The following is a 24,810-nucleotide window of genomic DNA, read 5'->3' as shown; positions in this document are numbered from 1 at the left end:
TCTACAAAATGTATCCTCAGAGGAGAAAAGAAACACAGGGCATGATTCATTTACCATGACCTGGGGACACTTATCATATTACACATATGTCCTATGAGTAATATTATACATAATTCATACAGCAATCTAACTTTTTACAAGACATTGTGCTTAAAATTTCTTGGAGCAAGTGACACTGTAAGATAGGTTTGGCCATTCAAACCTATCAAATAGTACAGGCCACAAAATTCACTCCTTCTCACCCATTTTTAGAGCAAAAGATGGCATTAGAAATGCAGTGACTACAGATTAGCTTCAACACATTTCACTAAGCCAGAGGAAGGCATCTTGTCATAAAATATTCAGAAGAGAGGGATATTTGATAGCCTAACTGGAGTACAGCGCATAAAGTAGTGAGAGTGATGAAATGGTGCAATATCAATCTGAAGCCATAAAATCGTGAGTCATAGTTTCAGTATGCACACACAGACAAGGGTTCAAAAATCATTATCTAACAGAGCTACCGCGTTTGGCTGCCCTCTTAGAAAATGAGGATATTTCAGAGGATTTCAGTGCAAAAAAGAAATCTAAGAATTAGTGATTGAATAATTCAAGTTCAACTATGAAGGTTTAAAACTTAGTTTCAACTTTCCCTTTTTCATCTATATTACTACCATTTGCAGCTGTGCAATACTTCAAAACAATATCATTTTAATAATCTGGAGGAAATTCTCCAAATAAATGCTGTCTCCCGGCTTAATGAAAAAGACATTATTTATAAATATGAAATACTGTTTATCTCCAGCGGTGCTGGATACAAGATGTTTTCTAAATTACTGACATACCATTCTCAGGGTATTTTGACTAAGGCAAGTTTCCAAACTGGTTATGACAATAAATCTTTCTTTGAGCAAAATGCCTAAAATTCAGAGTAGAGATGAGGTCATAAATCTTCCAGATTCAAAAGTGGGAAACAGATTCCCATTCTCATATTCCCATTCTTATTTTACACTCTTCAAAACAACTGTTTTGTGTCTGTTTAAGTCAGTTGTGTGTCTAAGTGGCTTTTGTGACTACAGTAAACTACACATTAGACTTTATTGCACTGTATTAATAATTTACAATACATTCATATTTTCCACTTTAACTCTGTTATTTACTGACAAATATTTTGGTAACAGTGAGCCAAATGATAGAGCTCTTTCTGGACAAAGGACAGAAGGAGATGATATCTCTTTCAGAATACTCTTCGCAGGGTGTTTTAACCATGAATCTTGCACCAGGTTTCATGTCTCTCTTACTCTCATACGTACAGCAAGATAAGAAATTTAAAAAAAAAAAAAAAATCAAGGACACAGACCGCAGTGGAGCATCAAAGGCAGCACTAATGAAATGTCACACTGTAATGTAACTAAATGGCTGCAGTTTGAAGCAACAAGTGATTTTTTCTTTGACAATCTAAGTTGAAGATGTACGACATCAGCGTTTTGCTAATTAGAAATACTTTAAACATTGAACAATAAACTGTTATCATTTGAGCAAAAATGTCCTTTTTTAAGATTTCATTTCTATAAATTAACAGAACACTCTTTTCCTCCAAAGCTGTGAAAATTTCAGAGAAATCTCATCTGTGATGTAGTGTATCCTCTGGATCAGCTTTTGTGGCTGGGGGGACATTCTAGTGAGAAATTTGTAAATAGGGGGGGGAAAAAAAAAGTTTTCTTCAAGTTTATACAAACAGCATTTAGAACAAGGGGAAATGATAACAAAAAGAAAAAGAAGGGTAATAATTGTTAAGGGCAGATAAATGTCCTCTGCAATGTCTGCTCATGTCAGCTTCGGGCTCAGGGCTGCTAGCTGTATGTCCCTGAGAAGCTCTGTTAGACCAAATACATGATAAGAACTTGTTACAGGCCCAAGGAGAGAGGAAGATATGCACACAGTCAAAAAGGCAACACAGGGGAAAACAAAGAACCAGAGGCAGACAGCATGGAGTTTAAAGCAGCACGAAGAAATAGCACATGAGATAGCATAAGTTGTCTCAACAGTTTACTTTTGGGAAAGAAAAACTATAGTAAGCCTGACTTTCTGAAATGTGTTACTCGGTGCATGCTGGTACATCTTCTGTCAAACCTTCTTGTATGAGCTTCAAATGCGTTAATATAAAAGTATGAGACAATGTCACTAAATAACTAACTAAATATGACTTTCTTGTGTAAATGAATAGGATTTGTGAATGTCTTCATTTTAATTTTGCCCCATCCCCTTTTTTATTACCTTGCAAATGAAAAACAATAAATTACTATTGCTAAAAAATGCTTAGTTTCATTAAAAAAAAAAATTTAATAAATTTAAAAAAAGATTTTTTCTTTATTAATATTAGGGGATAATTATAAAATCACTTTCCACATGCACTGAGTTACAACAATACTCACTGGGATGAGAATCTTTGCATGAGGTAAGTACCGCAGACATCTAAGAGCTATAAACAAAACACCTTTGGGTTGTAAAGACTAGAAAATTGCTGTTTTGCTTTCTTGCGAGGTGCATGTCAGTCCAGAGAAAAAACACCAGCATAATGATTCATCTCATATGCCTTAGGCTTTGCATGTTTAATGCAGTCAGCTTATATTTTTCAATCTTGGAGAAGCCGATCTTATCAAAAATGCAAAGTTTGCAGTTTGAAATTCAAGCTGAAGAAACAAAATAACTAAATAATCTCAGCAAGATTTCTGGGAAAGGATATCACAAAGCTGAGTCTGTGCTTTATACTCAAATAGCAATAGAGAGTTGTTTCATAGGAGGGAAAGATGAGTAATAGGAGGGGAAAATAATATTGGTGAAGGCAGATCTGAGGGTTTTTTTTTTTTTCTTACAATTGGTCTTCATAGAGCTACAACTTTTTAACCCTCATGATAAGACATACAGCTATGAGGACTGAGTCATCGCAACATACAGGAAAACTGCATACAAATATATTAATCTGAGCAATGAGTGAAGTCATTTTCTGCTGAGTTAAAGCCTTAGTCAGTCTGTCTAAAATTAAAAATTTCAAGTAGAACTTGACTAATTTATCGGCGGACCGATTAATTGGACTGATTATAGCATGTATTGATCTCCATCGACCAATATGCAGATGATAATTTAACTTTATTTTTGCTGCAAACAGCAAAACAAATACTCTGCTGTGCAGAGATTCTGCAGCCCTGCGTGTCTGAATGCTATAGTGTGCTGACTCCTCCCCCTCATACACACATACACACCCACACGCAGAGAAGAAGACACACAAACAATATACAAGTTAATGTTTTCATTAAACTAATTTCAAAAGTTTCTAACTTAAGTATTTCATTTTAATTCTATGATTTGCATTTTTTAAAGCAGCTATGTTTTTACTTAAGATCTAGTTTAGTTTCTAGTATTAACCGCCATATGCTGTTCATATGTTTGTTACTGAGCCAGTGTCCATGGGTCTGGTGGGTCTGCATTTTGGAGGGCTTTAATATAACAATAATAACAATAATAATATTAACAATAACAAAAACAACAATATTTTTCGGTAAAATAATTAGCAAATGTTTATTTCATCTGAATTAATTACAAACATAAACAGATTTATGAATAATATTTGCTGTTTACCTGTACTGCATGATGTGTATTAAGGGCTTTTTTAATGAAAATGATTAAAAAAACAAAAAAAAACAAAGTTAACTAGTGATTTAATTTAACCTAATCAGAAACACTTCTGAACACATGGCTTTTCATACTTCCTTAGACAACAAATAAGAGACAGAGTTTGACTTTATATTTCATGTACTTCTTGACCTTGATTCATGTATGTTGTGCATACATGGAATACAGGAATTTTAGTATCACTACTTTTCACCAGACATGTCAGACATATACTGCACCAGTATCACATAAAAAAAGAAAAGTTTTCTGCCAGGTTCTTCTTTCCAAAGAGATTCTGTGGATTCCCCTGTGAACCGGAAAGTTCCAGCAATTACATGCCAAACTAGGCATGTAAATGAGTTTGGTCCATTTTTTTCAACCCTTGTCTAATAACGAGCTTTCCTTCTAAATTACTATGATCCAGAATGATTTGATGAATAAAATCTCATCTGAAAAGCTCAAAAGCCTGAATGTTACTCATGAGTAACTGCCATCTATATTGCCCTTCGACTTCATCTTCATCCCTCTGATCCTCACTTCATGGGAAAGTGCTCTGATTTCACTTTTAAAAAAACAACATTTTCTTTCACTTGCTATCTGCTGATGGACTTGTTTGGTCCTGGTGCCCCGTCCTGGTGGGCAGGCTATGTGGTTTGTTTTGGTTTTGGAAGTAGTGATTGCTCAGTCTCAACCTCATCTTTAAAGTCACTCACACTCATTTTTCAGTGATGTGACCTCATATTGTGTAACCTTTTCATCTACATCAAATTCAAAAATCATTGACAAGAACGTCTAAGCAAAGGGTCTGCCATATTGATCAGCTGGGATGAAAAGCCACACTGGTAATATGTTGTGCTTTATCTTTGTAATTAAGAAATTCTAGCAAGACAGTGTACAACAAAGTGTAAACACAGAACATCAATGAGAAGATTAACTTTAAAGGTAAAAAGTCTTTTTTATGGAAAGATGATTTGGAACACAACTTGTTCTTTCTGCATGCATAGTTCCATTTTCATCCGGAGAAATCGGCAGAGGCTCCAGTAGTAGTAATGCTTTCTTTCACTCTGCCAATGCTGGCACATCCCTGCCAGTCTGGCCAAAAACATTTCAAGTCTAGCAGCCCCACATTCCATCAACAGCTGAGCTTCTGAAAGACATGTTGCAACAGGACACTGCAACACAGCCGCAGCCATGGATTGGGAGATGAAGGCCTAAAGAGCTGTATTACATTGCAGCCTGACAAGGTTTGGGTATACCTACTAATTCAGCAATGGATTGTTCTGAATTTTACCATTTAGACCAGTGGTCCTTACTGTTAATTCAACAAGAGCCGCACTCAATATGCTGAGAAAAGAGGAGAGCTGCCACCCCCCCAAAAAAAAGAGTTCCCACGCTATACTGCTACGTTGCCAAATCAGTAACATTTAGCTTTTTAGCACGGAATCATTATCCTAAATATTGCACGGAGTAATGGCTGTCTTATACAACAGTATATGGTGAAAATACAGTGATGTCTCTGGAATGTGGGCATTTCTTTTTTTAATATATATACAGAGCTATCAACGGAGCAGCTCTTTGGTGGAGTTTGGTGCAGCTGAAATTAGCCAAAACTAGTAACTCCGACAGGGTCAGTTAGGGCCGTTACAAACAGCAACATTTTTGCAAGCAGCCTGCAGCTCTTGTTAATAGAGAGAACTGCACTGTTGAGGATCATTATGACTTGTTTAGATAGCATTTTCAGAAAGCCAGTGGCTGCTTCACGAGCTTCAAGTCAAGAGTCAGTGAGTGGCATGCGGCTCGTGAGCCGCGCAATGAGGAACAATGATTTAGACTGTCACGACAAGATCCAAACAATGCCCACCATAATGGGAACCACTGGGATGCAGACACTACTATACTCCCCAGCTTTCCTGAGAAGGTTGGTGGGTTTACAGAGGCACGACAAGGAACTACATCTATCAACAATTTGTCTGTTTTGACGCCTAAGCTAGGAAGTCATGTCCCTTTCCCCAAACTTCATTGTCGAGCAATTTTCCACAAACCAATTGAAAGGTGGAGGGTAAAACAAAAAACACAAAGAGCCGTTTCATTCAGTGGAGTCACTCTATTCCTTTAGCTCAGACCTCAGATATCATATTGATGTTAATAAAACTTACAAAGAATATTGGATCCAGTTTAAGCCCTAATGTGAAATATTGTTAGAAATTAATGCAGCATAACTTGCTCTTGGATTTGGTTGCAATAATGCTGTATAGTCTTGATAACTTTATCAAAATGACAGTTTGAAATAGGAAAAATCTGTTACTCAGTAATGCAGTGTAAAAAAATACTCTAGTGACAGCAGTCACTACTATGAAAGCTATGTTCATACGTTACCTCTGAAATTATTCTGCTGCTTATAGACTGCTCTCGGGTTGTTCTGACGTTTTGTTTCAAATTGACTGAATACTGAATGACAAATTGTATTTCTGGTCAATTCTTAATCCTGTCCTACTTTTCTCTCCAAAAATAGTTTCCACTTTCTCCCCTGTCATCCTGCCCAGTTCTCTAAAATCCAATTTCATTTTGGCCATTTGGCAACAGAAGACAGATCTGGCTCTGTGGGTCCTCTGGCAAGAGATAACGCAACACTTCCAAACAAAAGGGAAACACTATCAATCTATTGATGGACAGTTATTACCTTGTGACAGTGAAGAGACGTAATCATAAATTTACATTTATAACTTGCAACAGAGGAATTAATACAATATTTTTCCAAAGTAGACCTCAAGTTTCCACAAGAAAGAAGGTTCTTTGGGGTCAGATTTTCCTCACAGGCCCAATGCAGTCACTGATCATGTGTTACTTTGTAAAACAAAAAGAAAAAGTTGAACCACAATTTTAAAATGCATTAAGTTAATATTAATCTCCTTGTAATGATTTGTCTTAAAAAGAAGTTAACTGGGGCTTGCCAGCATGGCCTACGTTTCCAGTCCTCAGCACCGACGTTTTGAGTACGAAAAATAAGGATATTGAAAACTGCCTATGAGACACAACATTCCTACAAAGCCAGAGTTACTTTTTCCAACATTACTTTGATAATGATTAAATTTATACATACGTCAACATACACGATGTACACATACAAGCTTCCTTTCTACTCTCAGGTCTTTGTAGTCTTTTGAGTTTCAACAATAATTATAATAATTATAATAGGTTGCACATTCAGACTTCAGCACAAATATTTCTGACTTATTCCCTTGTATCAAGACAGAAGGAGACAATACACCTCTTCTCCTAAATGTCTTGTGACGAACTTTCCTGTCTCCATCATCACTCATTCCTTCCCAGAGACTTAGCCGGACCGTTAACATCTTGATGACATTACCATAACACTGCCCATCTGCTCATTCCACATACACTCTATTTTAACAGCTCTCCATCAAGTCATGATGGATTACACGTGAATGACTGAATGAAAATGATTAAATTTTCCTAATATAGGTCTTAGCTCTTTCCTTTCTATTAGATCAGTTCATTGTCAGGGTTGTCAGTGTGTTGTTTAGCCTCCTAGTGATGGCAGCACCAACAGCACAAACAGAGCTGACTACTAAAGTTTAACAAAATACAACTCACTGCTCCTTCAATGTCCATCAATTTCAAGAGGGAATAAAATTAGAATGAGGTCTTATTTACTTAATGTTTTGATGACTGTATTTTGAATTCTGGTTTAACATTTAACCTGCATTTCATGTTTAACTGAAACTATTAGTGATTGACTAGTCACTGTGGTTCCACTGGAGCATTAGAGGCCTCAAGTGAAGTAGAGCACCTGAGCCTGAACTAACAATTACACACTTACAATACAATAGTCAGACAATAGTCAGTAGACTATAGACAATGGTCAGAAACAACACCCAGTGGCTGTTTTCTTCTTCTGAGACCTGGGCTGATAACGCCTGAGGTGCTCTGACAACTTTGTAGAATTCATTATTATATTTTGTTTGGCTTTAAACAACCTAGCCTTGTCAAGGCTTTGTCTGTTCTTATGTCAATAAAAACCTAAATGTTTCAAAATACTAGCCTTCAAACCCAAGTAAATCTCACACTTAGTATCAGTAGCTGAAAGGCTAGCCAATGCCTTCTTGGTATCTGTTGTTTACTGTTTCTCATTTGGTTCCCAAACTTTTGGGTGTCAAACCGGAAGTCCAGGTGGTATGCGCAACTTTTATGCTCCTGCCACATGTAACAACTGCGTTTCTGTCATTAAATTATTCAAGAAATTAACCTTTTTTAAATATTTACATATCGTAATTAAATCGGGACGTTGCATTGCGATAATTAAAATAGTGATTTTTACCACTCACAAACCCCAGATCTTTTTGTATTCTGTGCTTACAAATGACATTTATTTTGCCAAATATTGAGCCACATTAAACAACAAATAATGGGAGGACCAAGGACTGAAGAAAAACTTACTTAATATTCTTAACATAACATGAAAGATTACTTATAAGCTCAGAGGCTCATTTTCATACTCATTAATAATGCATAGTATACACATTTATGTTCTGTGCATTCATATCAGCCGCCTTCCATCATGTTACATAAAAGGAAACGTGTACTATAAGAAGAGTGGGAGATCAGCATAAACAGTGCAGCAGGAATATTTCTGCTCCCTGCAAACTTTATTCCAGGGATGCAAGATCTCAGCCAATTAGCTAAGACATTATTATAACATAATTATGTACAGCAGTGTGCACTTCCAATACTAATTTATTTACATTTTGATTCTGATCATTCTATTTCAACCCATGATAAAGTAAATAACTTTGTACTTTATACATTACCTGTATTATTTTAAATGTAACTAATTCATAAAATTTAGGGACATTTAAATTAATAAAGAAAACATTAGTTGGTTCTGTGAAGTTTGATTTGGAAATAATTCTTATCGCTTTTTTGTGTAATTTAAAAAGAAAAACTGTTATGGGATAATGCATATAAACCTATCGCCACACAATAAATCCTATATGGATGCAATAGAGTACAATAAAGTGTAAATAATGACTTCAGAAAATCCATTGTTTTATTAAGTATAGCAGTGGTTTTAGACATTTTTGTTTTAACAGTTTTTATAAGGTTTACTTTCCTGTTTGCATGTATGTGTACGTATGTAGTCATCTGTAGTTAGAAGCTGTTCGAGATTTCTACCAGAACAACAGAAAGTGAGATCATCAGCAAACAAAACAAATTGTAACAGTTTAGAAACAATACAAATATCATTGATATATATAATATGAATAATTTAGAGCCCAACACAAATACAATTACTAATACAAACATCTCAGTTTGTCCAGTAATTTGCATATTATTAGAAACATTCTAAATAAACCATCTATCATTCTCTGGTGGTTAATTTTAGATTTTAGTAATGAATGAATGAATGAATATAGTTATCTATGAGATACACTTGTTGTCATGCACATAAGCTTATGAGTGGCATGTGTGCACCATGTAGAAAGTACAAGATTTGTCAGATGTACAGAGGAAGGCATGTGTCCCACCTTTTAAGTAGTACAGAGTTGGCATGTGAACACACAGCTGCAAAAACACACTACAGACAATGGGATGACCAGAGGTCTAGCAGGGATCCATCATACGAAGCAAAACATCTCCCTCACTAATAACATCCACCCCGGTGACAACAGTCAGATGTCACACTGGTCTAACACAATAAATATTTTTAAAGGCCACAAGAAAAACTGTGGCCATAAAAGAGCAATTTTACAGAGACTGCACAGTTAGCTGGACTTTAATATGTATCTTTCTCAAAATGTTTGCAAATTCAGATTTTTCATAGCCAATTGGATATTTTTATTGCTTTTTTCTTTCCAAAGAGAGGCAGCTTGTTTGTTGAGTGTTTGCTTTTAAATAACATACTGTGCTCACATAATCAGCATCTCCATCACACATTAGCAAAAGTTAATTTGGCTAAGTAACTGCTGCTGCTGGCTCATGGGCCCATAATGCCTCTATTCTATCTCTGTACCAAAACAATCAGGACAATGTGGTAGTATGTAATCAACATAGATGAACAATATGAAATTTGTTATTGTTCTCAAAATACCCCTCACCCTGAAAACAGTGACAAACTGCAACCCACACACTGGAAATAGAGTTGAAATAAAATGACAGACTAAAATGGAGTGGTTGTTGTTGGTAAATTGTTGTTCAGATCAAAAACGGACATGTTTACAACGGCCGCTGTCTGCCCTGAACATGGATGTTCTATGAGGTCAATATAAAGTCAAAGATTTTGCAGCTGTAAATGAAAGTTTGCAAATACTTTCAGAGTTTGTATTTGTAAATCAAGTTTTGTCATCTCACCAAATATAAATTTCTTTTGCAAACATCTACAGATGTGAATAACAGCTTTCAACATGTGAACCGCATACAAGACTAAAGTTGCGATTTTGTCCATTTCTTTACACCTCTATCTGATTGGATGATGACTAATCAAGCTGACCAATCAAAGAGCAGACAGCTCCCATCCTTCTGCACTGCTGCAGGCTTTTAAAGGGAAGCAGATACATTTTAAAGACAACTGGTGGTGCAACTAAAGTGGTGTAAATGGCAGTTTGTGTGACAACCTCTGTGACAAAATAACTCAAGTTTGTAGCGGTCAGACAAAATAATATTAATGGATTAGATTTACATTGTCCTTTACTACTGTTGGCACTCAAAGCTTTTACATTTGGACCACCAACCACCTCAACCACTTGAGCCCCTGCCGCTCAACAAAAACAAACTACAATATGACACGATACGATTCAGTTCACATCTGGAGCTGGAAAGTGAATGTGATAAACGGATATTACTCAGACCGAGACACTTGATTTACAAATACTAACTCTGAACTTATTTGCAAACATTTTGAATTTTGGATTTCTATTCTTTGGCTCAAGCAAAACAAGTGTTTCAAAGGTAATTATACTTTAATCACTGCATTAAGTCCAATTTTTATATCCATTTTCAAAGCACAGGCCACACACAGAGGGCAGCGCCTGAACAGCTGAAACATCAGCCTGTTGAAGAGCCAGGCAAGACAAGCTTGACTAAACAATGAAACAACTGGTGTGCAGACTAAGAGGGTCTGGTCTGGTAGAGATCAAGTTGAAAGCCTCTGTACTGATTCATAGCTGATAAATATGAAATAAAAAATTACATGACACCTTGTAAAGTAATGAGATCTTTATTTAAAGTCAAATGCCTCTCCCCCTTAACCTCTAACCTGGTCCAAAATTAGTGATGGTGTACATACATATAGTTTAGAAAGCTTTTGGTAGGTTACTTTATGACAGTTTTTTTATTTACTAGAAAATGGTTTAATAGGTTAAGGACCAACCTCCCACTGAGGAATCCAAGTACAACCAAATAATGACAATAAATTTCATCTGTGCTTCAGAAAATGACTGACACTAATCCAGCTCCAGAGCTGATGCTCTGAAGCTAATCCTGCACTCTTTTTTATTTCTGGTGGCTGCATTATTGTGATTATTAATCCTTTACCTCAAAATAAATGAACAAGATAACCACTGGCTTGTTCTGGAAGCTAAACCAAAGAAAGCAAAGAAACAAATTTTTAAGGTTTAAAGACACATGACTTATTCCTGGTAATATAATATAAATTAGGGTTAGGAGAAAACATTTGTTTCACATAAAAATTGTGATTTATTTTTTATTTTTTTTGTTTTACAATTTTTAAAATAATTTTTTTTTTTTCCCAATTTCAGATGTTTATATGTTTAGATGCCAGATGGAGAAAAAATGTATCACTTCTCCAGCAGACTGGGGAAAAGTGTTGGATATGTCTAAAGCTATTTGTAAACTCTGTCATGTTATGTACTGTAGTACCACGACTAACGGTACTGCCCACCTAGCAAGATACCATCCTGAGGTAAATAGAGCTAATAGCCAAATGTACCGCAACAGCAAGCTAACAGACACTTTCTTATGCAGTTCAAGCTTCTGAAACAAGAGTATAATACAGAAAATTGACAAAGGCTTTTAAACTCGACATGATAAAACAAATAATTAGGTTCTTTTAAGAATAAAACTGAAGAGTGCAGCTCTTATTGTAGCAGTGGTAAATACTGGGGATTTCTTGGTGGCATTAAGCTGACTGTGTTTTATCTACGGTTTAAGAGATTAAGAAAAAAAAATATTTCAGAGGAAAAATATTTTATACTGATTTTTGAAAGTTAATTGACTTATTTGTTTATTCCTAAACTAAAACGAATAAACAATTCAGCTCCTGACTAAATATAAGCAGTTCTCACTGATGAAAGGGAATTTAGTTGCATGTTTGTGGGAAAGAATGTCCATATCTTGGCAGCCTTGACTAAGGACTGGGAAGAGCATGACAGGCCATGAGGACTTATGACCTCCTCTCATGCAATAGCACATTCCTGCCATAACTAAGTTGAAACAGGCCTGGGGTAACTATGGCAGGCAGCAAATTCACAGCTTGGTGAAATTTATGGGAAACTACCACCCACAACTCTCCACCCTCTACTGATACAGCGAAAGCGGCCTAATGAGTTCAAAAGTCAAGCTCACACCGTTTTACTACTGGACCTTGGTTTCATCATCAGGTGATGGTAGAGCAAAATAAACTAAATCTACTATTTCTAAATATCTTTGAATCCGGGGTGAACACCAGTTGTGTTTTTGCTTCAGTATGATGCCAATTTAATTTTTGTCACAATTCTTAGATTATGACTACCTGACTCAATATTTTGTAATTACTAGAAAGTGTGGCAATATCACAATGTGTATCTGGAATTAGAAGTGTGGGCTTAGCTACCCGATGATTTGGTTATGATTCCAGGTACTATGATTTGATTATGTTTTTACTACTGATCTTTCTCACTCCATGGCTACCTTTATACTAAGTAATACCCCATTCAGAATAATCTATTTAGGTAAAAAAAAATAAATAAATAAATAAAAATATCTTCATTATCTTTTATATATGTTAAATCACATATAAATCCTACACATATTGGACATATTTTTCATGCTGTCTTTAAATTCTTCCATGGATTCTAAAGGAAACATGGGTTGTTAATAGTTAAGAACAACAACCAGAAGCTTTTTTCTCCTCTAACATGGGCTGAGAACAGAGGTGCTGTCACATGCACTGCTATTATATTTTATTTTGACTTCAAACAATTTGCATACAGAGTTCCCCATCTGGAATGTCTGTATTCCAGAGTAATAATGTAAATATATTATAATATAATGCTTATAACATAACAGGATAGTAAAGTATCCCTCAGAGATTCCCTCTGAATATTAGCTGAAGATCATGGAGCTGAGAGGACAATCATAGATCATTTTATTTTCATGTCTCAGATGTCTGTGACTCGTTGTGAAATCCATTTCTGCTCTCTGATGGGAACTCCAACATCTGCTTGCTTCCACACTCCACTTACTTTGGTGAACATCAGGGACTGGAAGGCAGACCAGGAGTGTGATGGGAATACATTTTCCAGACGACTACTAATTTATTGATTTCCACTGACTTTGTCTCCATTGTCACAATGGGCTTTAAGGGCAGAGCAGGTTTTCCCACTTTTATCCCACCCTTTTCCTGGAACTTGGATACATAATTGACTTAAACCTTATCAACAAGATCATAATGGAAAAACTTTACATTATTCACTGGTGAGATAGATCACAAGTGCACTTTCAATAACATTGCTGAAATGGTAACTCAAAAGCGCACAGGACACGTTTTAATCTATTTACAAGGATGGTCATGGAGGGGCAAAAGCAACAGTCAATAAGTGGAGCAACTTTAAGAGCTTTCATGAATCAACAATGTGTCCGCTTGATGGACCTATATAATGTACACAGCCAGTCAATATATATTGACTTTCAAAGTGCTCAGAATGAACCGGGATACAAGCTCCTGGTCGCTGTTTGCCACAAGCATCGAAAGCAAAACAAAATTAATCTGTCATAAAAACAAAAGTTTATTTTTTTCTTCTTTTATTCAAAGCAAACACTGGTATTCTTTTATCACTAATATCAACTAAAATCTGATCCAGAGTGTAAACTTAAGCAGTTTTACTCTCAATTTTACTGCAAATGAGGATGATATGGAATACATCAAATCTCTTGACTGCAGTGTTGCCATCTAACCATCCATCCATCCATCCATCTTCTGCCGCTTATCCGGGGTCGGGTCGCGGGGGCAGCAGCCTAAGCAGGGAAGCCCAGACTTCCCTCTCCCCAGCCACATTTGTCAACTCTGCGGGGGGGATCCCGAGGCGTTCCCAGGCCAGCCGAGAGATGTAATCCCTCCAGCATGTCCTGGGTCTTCCCCGGGGTCTCCTCCCCGAGGGACGTGCCTGGAACACCTCACCAGGGAGGCGTCCAGGAGGCATCCTGACCAGATGCCTGAGCCACCTCAACTGGTTCCTCTCGATGCGAAGGAGCAGCGGCTCTACTCTGAGCCCCTCCCGGATGACTGAGCTCCTGACCCTATCTCTAAGGGAGAGCCCGGCCACCCTGCGGAGGAAACTCATTTCAGCCGCCTGTATACGAGATCTCGTTCTTTCGGTCACGACCCACAGCTCATGACCATAGGTGAGGGTAGGAACGTAGATCGACTGATAAATCGAGAGCTTCGCCTTCTGGCTCAGCTCCTTCTTCACCACGACAGACCGGCGCAGAGCCCGCATTACTGCAGACGCCGCACCGATCCGTCTGTCGATCTCACGCTCCATCCTTCCCTCACTCGTGAACAAGACCCCGAGATATTTAAATTCCTCCACTTGAGGCAGGACCTCACTCCCGACCCGGAGAGGGCAATCCACCCTATTCCGGCTGAGGACCATGGTCTCAGATTTTGAGGTGCTGATTCTCATCCCAGCCGCTTCACACTCGGCCGCGAATCGCTCAAGCGAGAGCTGGAGATCACGACCAGATGAAGCCAACAGGACCACGTCATCCGCAAAAAGCAGGGACCCAATCCTGAGGCCACCAAGTCGGATCCCCTCAACCCCTCGGCTGCGCCTAGAAATTCTGTCCATATAAGTTATGAACAGAATCGGCAGCCTTGGCATAAAGGGCAGCCTTGGCGGAGTCCAACCCTCACCGGAAACGAATCCGACTTACTACCGGCAGTAGTAAGCTCTGACACCTGTCGTACAGGGACCGGACAGCTCGTACAAGGGGGTCCGGTACCCCATACTCCCGGAGTACCCCCCACAGGAGCCCCCGGGGGACACGGTCGAATGCCTTCTCCAGGTCCACAAAGCACATGTAGACTGGTTGGGCAAACTCCCATGCCCCCTCCAGGACCCCAGAGAGGGTATAGAGCTGGTCCACTGTTCCGCGACCAGGACGAAAACCACACTGCTCCTCCTCAATCCGGGATTCGACTATCCGGCGGACCCTCCTCTCCAGGACCCCTGAATAGACCTTACCAGGGAGGCTGAGGAGTGTGATTCCCCTGTAATTGGAACACACCCTCCGGTCCCCCTTCTTAAAAAGGGGGACCACCACCCCAGTCTGCCAATCCAGCGGTACTGCCCCCGATGTCCACGCGATGCTGCAGAGGCGTGTCAGCCAGGACAGCCCCATAGCATCCAGAGCCTTAAGGAACTCCGGGCGGATCTCATCCACCCCCGGGGCCTTGCCGCCAAGGAGCTTTTTGACCACCTCAGCGACTTCAGCCCCAGAGATAGGAGAGTCCACCCCTGAGTCCACCAGCTCCACCAGAGTCCACCAGCTCTGCTCCCTCAGGGGAAGCATGTTTGTCTCCGCCTCTCCCTGAGCCGTCACCTTATCGTGGTGGAGGGGTTTGTGTGTCCCGAAGATCCTAGCAGCTATGTTGTCGGGGGCTTTATGCCCCTGGTAGGGTCACCCATGGCAAACAGGTGTCTAGGGGAGGGACCAGACCAAGCACGGCTCATAGACCCCTATGATGACGACCAACCTGGGCATGAATGTTCCCTTGCCCGGACGCGGTTTACCGGGACACCCCTCTGGAGCCAGGCCTGGAGGCGGGGTACGAGAGCGAGCGTCTGGTGGCCGGGCCTTCGCCCATGGGGCCCGGTCGGGCTCAGCCCGAAAGGGTTACATGGGCCCCACCTCCCGTGGGCTCACCATCTGCGGGAGGAGCCGTAGGGGTCGGGTGCAATGTGAGCTGGGCGGCAGCAAGGGGCGGGGACCCTGGCGGTCCGATCCTCGGCTGCAGAAGCTGGCTCTAGGGACGTGGAATGTCACCTCTCTGGTGGGGAAGGAGCCTGAGCTTGTGCGCGAGGTTGAGCGGTTCCGACTAGATATAGTTGGACTCACCTCGACGCATGGCTTGGGCTCTGGAACCAGTACCCTCGAGAGGGGCTGGACCTTCTTCCACTCTGGAGTTGCTCATGGTGAGAGGCGCCGAGCAGGTGTGGGCATTCTCATCAGCCCCCAGCTTGGTGCCTGCACGTTGGGGTTTACCCCGGTGGATGAAAGGGTAGTTTCCCTCCGCCTCCGGGTGGGGGGACGGGTCCTGACTGTTGTCTGTGCTTATGCACCGAACAGCAGTTCAGAGTACCCACCCTTTCTGGGGTCCTTGGAGGGAGTGCTGGAGGGTGCTCCTTCTGGGGACTCCATTGTTCTGCTGGGGGACTTCAATGCTCATGTGGGCAATGACAGTGAGACCTGGAGGGGAGTGATTGGGAGGCATGGTCCCCCCCCTCTGAACCCAAATGGTGTTTTGTTATTGGACTTCTGTGCTCGTCATGGATTGTCTATAACGAACACCATGTTCCAGCATAAGAGTGTCCATATGTACACCTGGCATCAGGATTCCCTGGGCCGCAGTTCAATGATCGACTTTGTAGTCGTATCGTCGGACCTGCGGCCACATGCCTTGGACACTCGGGTGAAGAGGGGGGCGGAGCTGTCAACTGACCACCTGGTGGTGAGTTGGCTCAGATGGTCTGCTGGGAACGTCTGGCTGAGTCCCCTGTCAGAGCGAGCTTCAACTCCCACCTTCAGCAGAGCTTCGAACATGTCCCGTGTGAGGCGGGGGACATTGAGTCCGAATGGGCTGTGTTCCGTGCCTCTATTGCTGAGGCGGCCAGCCGGAGCTGTGGCTGCAAGGTCGTTGGTGCCTGTCGTGGCGGTAATCCCAGGACTCGTTGGTGGACACCAGCAGTGAGGGATGCCGTCAAGCTGAAGGAGTCCTATCAGGCCTTCTTGGCCTGTGGGACTCTGGAGGCAGCTGATGGGTACCGACGGGCTAAGCGGCATGCAGCTTCGGCCGTTGCCGAGGCAAAAACTCGGGCATGGGAGGAGTTCGGCGAGGCCATGGAGAAAGACTTCCGGACGGCTTCGAGGAGATTCTGGTCCACCATCCGGCGGCTCAGGGGGGGGAAGCAGTGCTCCATCAATACTGTGTACAGTGGAGATGGGGAGCTGCTGACCTCAACTCGGGACGTTGTGGGTCGGTGGAGGGAATACTTCGAAGACCTCCTCAATCCTACCAACATGCCATCTAACCATAGGTAGGTAATTTATTCAAGTTAGTTCATTTATTCAATTTCAAGTCTGATTGAGAATAGAATAGAATAGAATAGAATAGAATAGAATAGAATAGAATAGAATAGAATAGAATTAATTGAAATTATAAAAAGTATACTGATATTATAAAATGTACAACACAATGTAAAAATCTGAAGACATAGATGGTTTAGCAAAGCATTAAATTTCATTTTTTATTTTCTGAGTTTGATAGAACAAAAGCGAGTTCACACAGTTTTCCAGTCAGTCAGAAAGTGTTTATTTGTTAATATCTTGGTGATAGATTTCTCCTGAATGGTTGAACTGACCTCAGAGCGTTGGACAAGGAATCTGTGATTAATAAATCACTCATCTTTCTAAAGCTGTAATATATCTTGAATGAATCAATCTTTTGTTTTTTTGTTTGTTTTTTTTTTAAACTGTTGCCAAAATAATCAGTGAAAAAGAGGTTTCCTCTTTGAAGCTTGGCTTGTTATGGACACACTAGAAAATTTAAGAGCTGCTTTCTTTTCAGGGCCAGCATCAAAGGGCTGTTGACATGACCTCCGTAATTCAAATACATTCTTGATGCCCTAAATCATACTTTATTATATTTAATTCTAACAGTAAGTATAGTGAAATGAAATATTTTCAAAAGGGGCATTCCAGCTGCCAAAACCCTAAAATGGATGTCTGGATTGATGGTATTTCTAAAGATGAAGTAAAAAGAAAAGAAAAGCACTTAGATTAACTACAGCTCTTTCACATGTCCAGTATCTACTAACACTGGCTGTGTCAGTTCTGCTGACACTGGTGGGACTTCTGCTGAGTTACAGCAGCTCTGCTGTTGTTCTGAAAATACCAGATTTGCCAAAGCTGGCAAATTCTGTCTGATCTGCATCACAGACAGAATTTCATATTATTTAAGACTGCGTTTATATTTGATGCTATAACTTATGTCATAAAGTCACAAAGGATTAAACCTTCTCCCAAAAAGAACAAATAATTTTATTTTTTTTTAAAAAACTTTCCAAATTTATTGAATCATTTGAACATTACTTGATAAGACCTTGATTTCTTTCTCTGGCCATGTGCACTACCATAATGGGGTGCACGTGAGTTTCTTGGTATGAGCTAAAATGAATGAATTTCACAAAAATATAGCTGCATTCTGATACTATGTTCCACATAAACAAATCTTTCCCCACAAAAAACAAGTCTGTATGATGAGGGTGTTCAGCAGTGTGACAAATCTGACTCCTCTGCAGTTGCAATTCTGTGCTAAAGCTAAACAATAGCACCTACAAAGAAAAGGTTTTATGGAGGTGCCGCAGCAAAGGTAAAATGAAATTAAACATCAGCCTGGACAGTGGGGGTAGAAACTGATATACAGTGCTGCCTTCTAATCTACTCATGCAAGTGTGTGGAGTTTAGAGTAAGTGTGTGCATAATGTGTCTTGCTGTACTGCAATTAATCATCTAATCTTGATGAAGAGTCGAAGAAAAAAATCTATTAAGAACTCAGTTAAATAAAAGTCACTGACATAACATTATCATGCAAAAATACATTCAAATGGAACATGGTTCCCATATGATAAATTTCCTATCCCAGCTGTTAAAAGGACAAAATAAAATTTTGACTCTGCTCACCAGCCAGGCTAAATGTGGCTCCCCGTTGCTTCCAGTATTGTCGTGCTGAGAGTACCAGAACTTGCTGCTTCACTTAGAGCCACAGGGCATCTTCAGGCTGTAGCTGGATTTTCTACAGACAAGGAAAAGAAGACAAGACAGAAGATGTCAGCTTCAAGTTGCCATCAGGTACTCCAACTTCTGACACACAGTGGTTTAAGCTTGTAAAAGTGTCAGGATTCTTGTTTTTATTTTGACCCCAGAAGTTTGTGTATTTCTGTTTAATTAGAGGATGCACAATATACAAGTGTTTAACTATCTATTTAGATGTTAAGATGATAAATAAGGAAGTTGAAAACAAAAAATGTCACAGCTCTCAATTCAGAATGGAAAATATCTGAGTGCGAACAGCTGTCGTGGACATAATTAAGCAGCAAATAGAACCATAGGAGCTGGACTGCTTATGAAACAACTGGCAAAAAAAACTGTCTAGTCTTGCATAAGGATGATTATTTTCACAAGAAGAGACAAGCATCTACTCAATAGTCTACATCAAAATAAAGTTTGCCAAGTAAATTATGTTACTTTTCAACAAGATTTAGAAGTAAATAAAACAATAATAGCACTGGAGTTTCAAAAGCATAAAAAAAAAAAATAGATGAGTTTCAACTATTTATGTTTGCAGGACAACTGTCTTACATCACTTTGAAATGCACTAATGACAGGTCTAGCTTTTACTCATCATTTTATCCTGAATTGTTTGTGGCCTGCGTTATTCCACCAGGACCCACACTGAGAATGTTGCTGACCAACAAAAAATAAATATAAAAAAGCATACACAGACAGCTCCCTCTTGGCGCATGATCATCTTCATAAACTGTCAGATCACCCAACCAAAGAGCGAATGTGAATTAATGATGCCAACAGACTAACGAGCTACTCTAAACCTCTTCACAACACTGTCACGTCCCACTTCTCATTAAAAGCAGTGAGTCAACAGAAATTAGACATGAACCACTCCCCTGCCCTAAATTTGTGGCTGCAGGCATTGCATTCTAGCTTTACCCTCTCACACTGTAGTCTGCTCAGACAAGAAAACATACTATATAAGGATCTGTTAGGATAGAGCTCAGTGAGTGACCCTAAACTGGTAAAGTTATGGGCTGAGAGGTGGAGAGTGTGTTTACATTGAAAACTTGTTTTATTTTTGACTATAAGAGGGCCAACTTGCAAAACATGGCTTGGCTTTTAATATACAATCCAACACTAATATTAGTTTCTGGTGGGCAGAGAGAGGGGGGATATGAACAGTGTGGGTCTGTGAGAAAACATGCAGGTGTGAGGGCTGTGCACATTTAAATGTCTTCATCTGAAAAGGCTATTTTTAACTGCTAGCTCAGTCATATCAAGTGTATCTATAAAAAGAAGAAAAAAAAGAAAAAGAAAAAAAAAAGAAGCAAAGTTAAACTAGAGTGATGTCTGAATTCTTATGCTATGATCTGAAAAACAAATCTGGTTCCAGTCTCCCCCAGGGCATCCCTTTCCTCTGGGTTTTTTTATTGACCATTTCCTTCCTGTGTCTGTAGTTAGCAAGGCACCACAGTAATTTTATGTGGCAAAAAAAAAAAAAAACCCCCGCTGAAAAACTCTATGTGTCTTGATGGGGGTTAAGCAACAGTAATCAGCAGAGATACAGAGCTGAGCACAAACGGCTGCTGCTACTGTGATGCAAACCGTTTTATTGCATCCCAGCAGTGAGAGCGTAGTTTGCACCCGCTCTCCGGGCGAAGCCTGAACTATAATGACTCCACAGGTGTTCCTGATTTACAAGCTGCTGTTTGGAAAGCATGACAATCATCTTTCATGCATAAAGTTTGGCAAAAGTTCACTCTGTGGCCAAAAGTGAAAGTCAGACTCAATACACTATGGTTTGGAGTTAGGGTTATAAAAGTTTTGGAATGACTTTTGGGCAGCTGCCATGCTCTCTGGGGTTCTAGTTTAGTTTTACTTTCCTATAGGTTTTCATTTTCTCAGTGCTTTCTGGTTTCCTGTTTCATGTTGTAGTTTTCCTCATTGTGTATTCTGTTTTGCTGTCTGCTTCCTGTTCATTAGCACTTTTGGTTCAATTTGCTCATGCACTTGACCTGTTCCTTATTAGTCCTCATTAGTCTTCATTAGCACCATTTCATTATCATGCTACTGTCATGTTTCCAGTTTGTCTTTGCCAGTACCTCGGTTGTCTTTTCTGATTAAAACCTCATTCCTGCACCAGTCTGCCTCCTGCATCTTCACCCCGAGTTTGAGTCAACATAGTTCATAAACTGCGACAACAAAACGATCAAGCTAATACTGAGGTGCTCATTGGAAAGAAAACATGATTACAACAGAACCCAAATCAAAGATTAAACATTATGCTCATTACAAAAACTCTCAAGGTATTACTGCATTAAAAAAGAAAGCATGCACAAGGATCTTGCAGGTGTTACAGCTGTGCTGAGATTCGCCAATTCATATATAAATAGCATTACTAGGACAAACCACTACTTTTTGTAAAAGTGTTCTTTTTCTAGAAAACAGTATAAATTTGCCTTAATGAAAGTCACAGATGTTTGTCACTCTCAGGTATGTACCCTGATTGGTGTCCAAGCTAAACAGTCTGGGAAACAACAGGAAGGGCAGCTGACTGGTCCATGAAGCATGACTTCAACCCAAGATCCTGTTCCCAAGACAACATAACTCCATCATGACGTTTACAAGAGCCTGGAAACTTGACTTGTCCAGACAAAAGGACAAATGCTCAAGAACTAAACTCCAGTTCCAAAAAGCCTTTAGAAATCCTCTGATTAAAACATATGCAGTAGATCTGTTTGTTTAAAATTCCCATTTTATTGTCAAAATTAACTCAAGTTGGCCAGTCTGTCTGCTTGCTAGTACGATAATGTCATAAATGAAGACATGAATACTTTAAAACTAAACAAACAATTGGGGAATGGGGAGTGACCTGCAGAACATTAGACATGATGCCATTACTGTGCATCTGGAGCCGGGGCAGACAAAAAGCAGATGAGGCCTGATCCAACAGCTAAAGTCTTGAATTACGTTCAAATGGCATCAGCCACTATATTTGAGTATGATTCTGTAGTTCAGAAAAGGAGTATGACGTCTTACAAGTGGACATTACTAAACAAGGCCCCCTTGTTCCCCTTTCTGATCACTATGTAACATATGCCTACTACTTCTTTAGCCTTCTGGGTAGGCACACTATGCTGTTCAGTTCACAGGCTGGGCAGTTAGCGCTACAGCTGACATATTTAGGGACAAGAGGGTAACTTAATTGTCATGTTGAGGGCAGCCACCCATGGCAGCACTCAGTAGGTTCTAGTTGTTTATGGTTTGCACTAATTGCAGGTCTACAAAGTCACCCGGCTCTAAAATATCCAGTTGGTATAAAGAAGTAAAATTGAATTGTGACTTTAAAAAAAAAGAAAAACTTACCAATATCATTCCCGCTTGCAATATAAAACATGTAATGATGTAAACTCATACAGTTGTTAAAGCCAGTAACATATTACAGGAGAACTTTTTTTTTTTCTTGTTCTTGAGGAGACACAAATGGTTCACATGGCTAGGGACCTCCTGAGACTTGTTCTTAACACCCCAAGCATAATTTACTTCTCGTGAGGTTCCAAAAAGTGTGATGTGATTGATCAAATATTTGTTGTGAGACCCAAACAAAGTTTTTACTTGTTCTTGCAGCCTATAGACAAGAGCAAAGTTCTCACTTATTGGAGAGTATGCAACAAGGTTGAGAGATGTGACCTTCATACTAATTTGTCTGAAACAGAGGTACAAAAAAAACAAAAACAAAAAAAAAAGAAAGAAAAAAAAAACTACAAACTGCAGTGAAGCTAAAAGAAAAAAAATAAAAAATAAAAAAAAATAAAAAAAGATTATATCCCCAGTGCACATCCTGGAGAACTTTGCTCAACTTTGTTTTTAAAGTGCATTATGAATAAAGTTGCAGTTGAAATGTAAGCTTCATGCTCCCCTTTACAGTTATAACTGTAGTAAAAAGAGATAACCAGATCATTGTTATGGAGTGCATGTTTTACAACCATCCTGAGATTGCGGCTGCCTATCCATTCCATCACTACAAATGAAGGTTTAACTGGGAACAATAAAAATGTAATCTGTACCTTGATAATGTAATCCTCCATGTGTATATACCTTTTATTACTATTAAAATGTATGACAAGTTTAAGTACCACTCAGACACAAGGGGTCAGAAAACATTTATTTGCAGAAACTATGCATTCTGCACAAATGTAGAATGTGCAGTGAAAATGTGTACACCTTATTATGTCCAGACCATGTTCACAAAGACTTTAAAGTAATGTAAAACATATGCTACAAACAAGTGGCACAATTTATCTATATTAAAGTGATTCACTAGAATTATGTTTGTTGTATAACTAATTTCTTCTCCTATCATCCTTTGTGATACAGTTCTCTTATGTAAGTATGGATGCTATAAATACCAGCAGCCATGCACAACAGTCCTGTGTAATGATGGCTGTTCCTTCCTATTGCGACCTTAAAAAGAAAAATGACAAGGCTTTTCAGAGGGTTCTTATTTTCTGAAACAAGCTGAAAAACATAATCATAAAATTCATCGGCAAAGCATTTGTTCACTGCAAACTAAGGAGGGGCTGCCAGCCATCCTCCCATAGCTCTGCATCCACTGAAAGAGATGGGTTTTTTTTTAACCACCTCAGTCTATTTTGCTCTGAGTTTAGAAAGATGACGTTAACAAGTTTTTATATTCTAACCTGTATTTTTGTTGTGTTCTTGAACTGACAAGTGTTTCTAAAACGCTAAATCTTTTTTTTCAGATTTTGTTTAATTTCCCAAATTCTGCATTTTATCTCTTTATAGCTGAACAAGTGAGCGAAATTACACTTGTTTGTTTGTACTTAGAACTGTGCACCTGGCTATCTAAATATGGAAAGTAAAAATTTTATGCACAAAAATTCAAATGTGTAAAGAACAGAAATTTGAACCAACTATTTACAGCACTGTTACTTCTTTTAATTCTTGTGTCTGTGTAAATGGAAAGCACTTTGTGTCAACGTGAGTCATCTGTATAAACACAGTTAACTTTTCTGAATAAAACAATGGCATCGGATGTCTACTTGGTAAGTTCAGTAAATTAAGCAGAGTCAAGAGTGTTAAATGAAATCCAAGTAGCTGCCTCTTTGAAATGTGCACTGAAAAGGAATGCTTAGTTTAAACAAAGCAAACCACAGCTTGGCAATTAAACACAAGTATTTTCTCCTCTACTTTGAGCTGGCATGAATCCCTTGTTTTATAGAGTGAAAACTACCAAGGACTTTTTCTATAAAACATATTACGCCGTAAAAATGGTTAGTAATGTGAACCCAGAAAATTCTTTATAATTTACTCACAAGGATAGAAGTTTTTATTCATGTTTGTTTCATTATTAGTTTCTCTGTAGCTGTCTGCAATAATCTGAAAAGCTGAAGAAAGTTAGCCTGATATCAGTATCGAAAATACTTGCAGATCCTGCCAAAAGTAAAAGGATCACAATTGGGGAGTACTTCTGTCTAAACACCATCCGACACCACAGAAAAAGAATTGTGATTTTTTTCCTCCTTGTTCAACCCCACCAGGACCACCAGTTTCAGACACAGCAAGTTACCCAATCTTGTGTGAGTCACTGCCGTGCTCACAATTAGTGTTAGCATCACATTAGCAATTTAGTGTTATTAGAAAATCATACGAACATAACAGTGATTTGCCTAACATGCAGGACTAATGTTTCCAGTTATGGAAAAAGTGATGCCCAATCTAACACCTACTATTTGCGTCAGGAAATGCACAGCTAAACAATCGGTCTCCTGGTTATTGTTGTTATTTCTGAAACATATTACTGAATGGTGACGTCTCACATTCAGTTTCCAT

General features: G+C 39.3%; 1 protein-coding gene across 1 annotated transcript in view; it reads right to left on the bottom strand.

Annotated features, from left to right (window-relative positions):
- peak1 (pseudopodium-enriched atypical kinase 1) overlaps positions 1 to 24,810 on the bottom strand; it is a 105,250-nt gene that overhangs the window by 63,022 nt on the left and 17,418 nt on the right. The window contains exon 2 of the mRNA XM_079252406.1: positions 18,850 to 18,961. The gene's annotated coding sequence lies outside the window, so the exon portion shown is untranslated. The remainder of the gene's footprint in view (positions 1 to 18,849; positions 18,962 to 24,810) is intronic.

The sequence above is a fragment of the Telmatherina bonti genome, assembly GCF_933228915.1.
Source record: "Telmatherina bonti genome assembly, chromosome: 2".
Taxonomy (NCBI): Eukaryota; Metazoa; Chordata; class Actinopteri; order Atheriniformes; family Telmatherinidae; genus Telmatherina; species Telmatherina bonti.
This window is presented reverse-complemented; position numbering and strand designations above follow the sequence as displayed.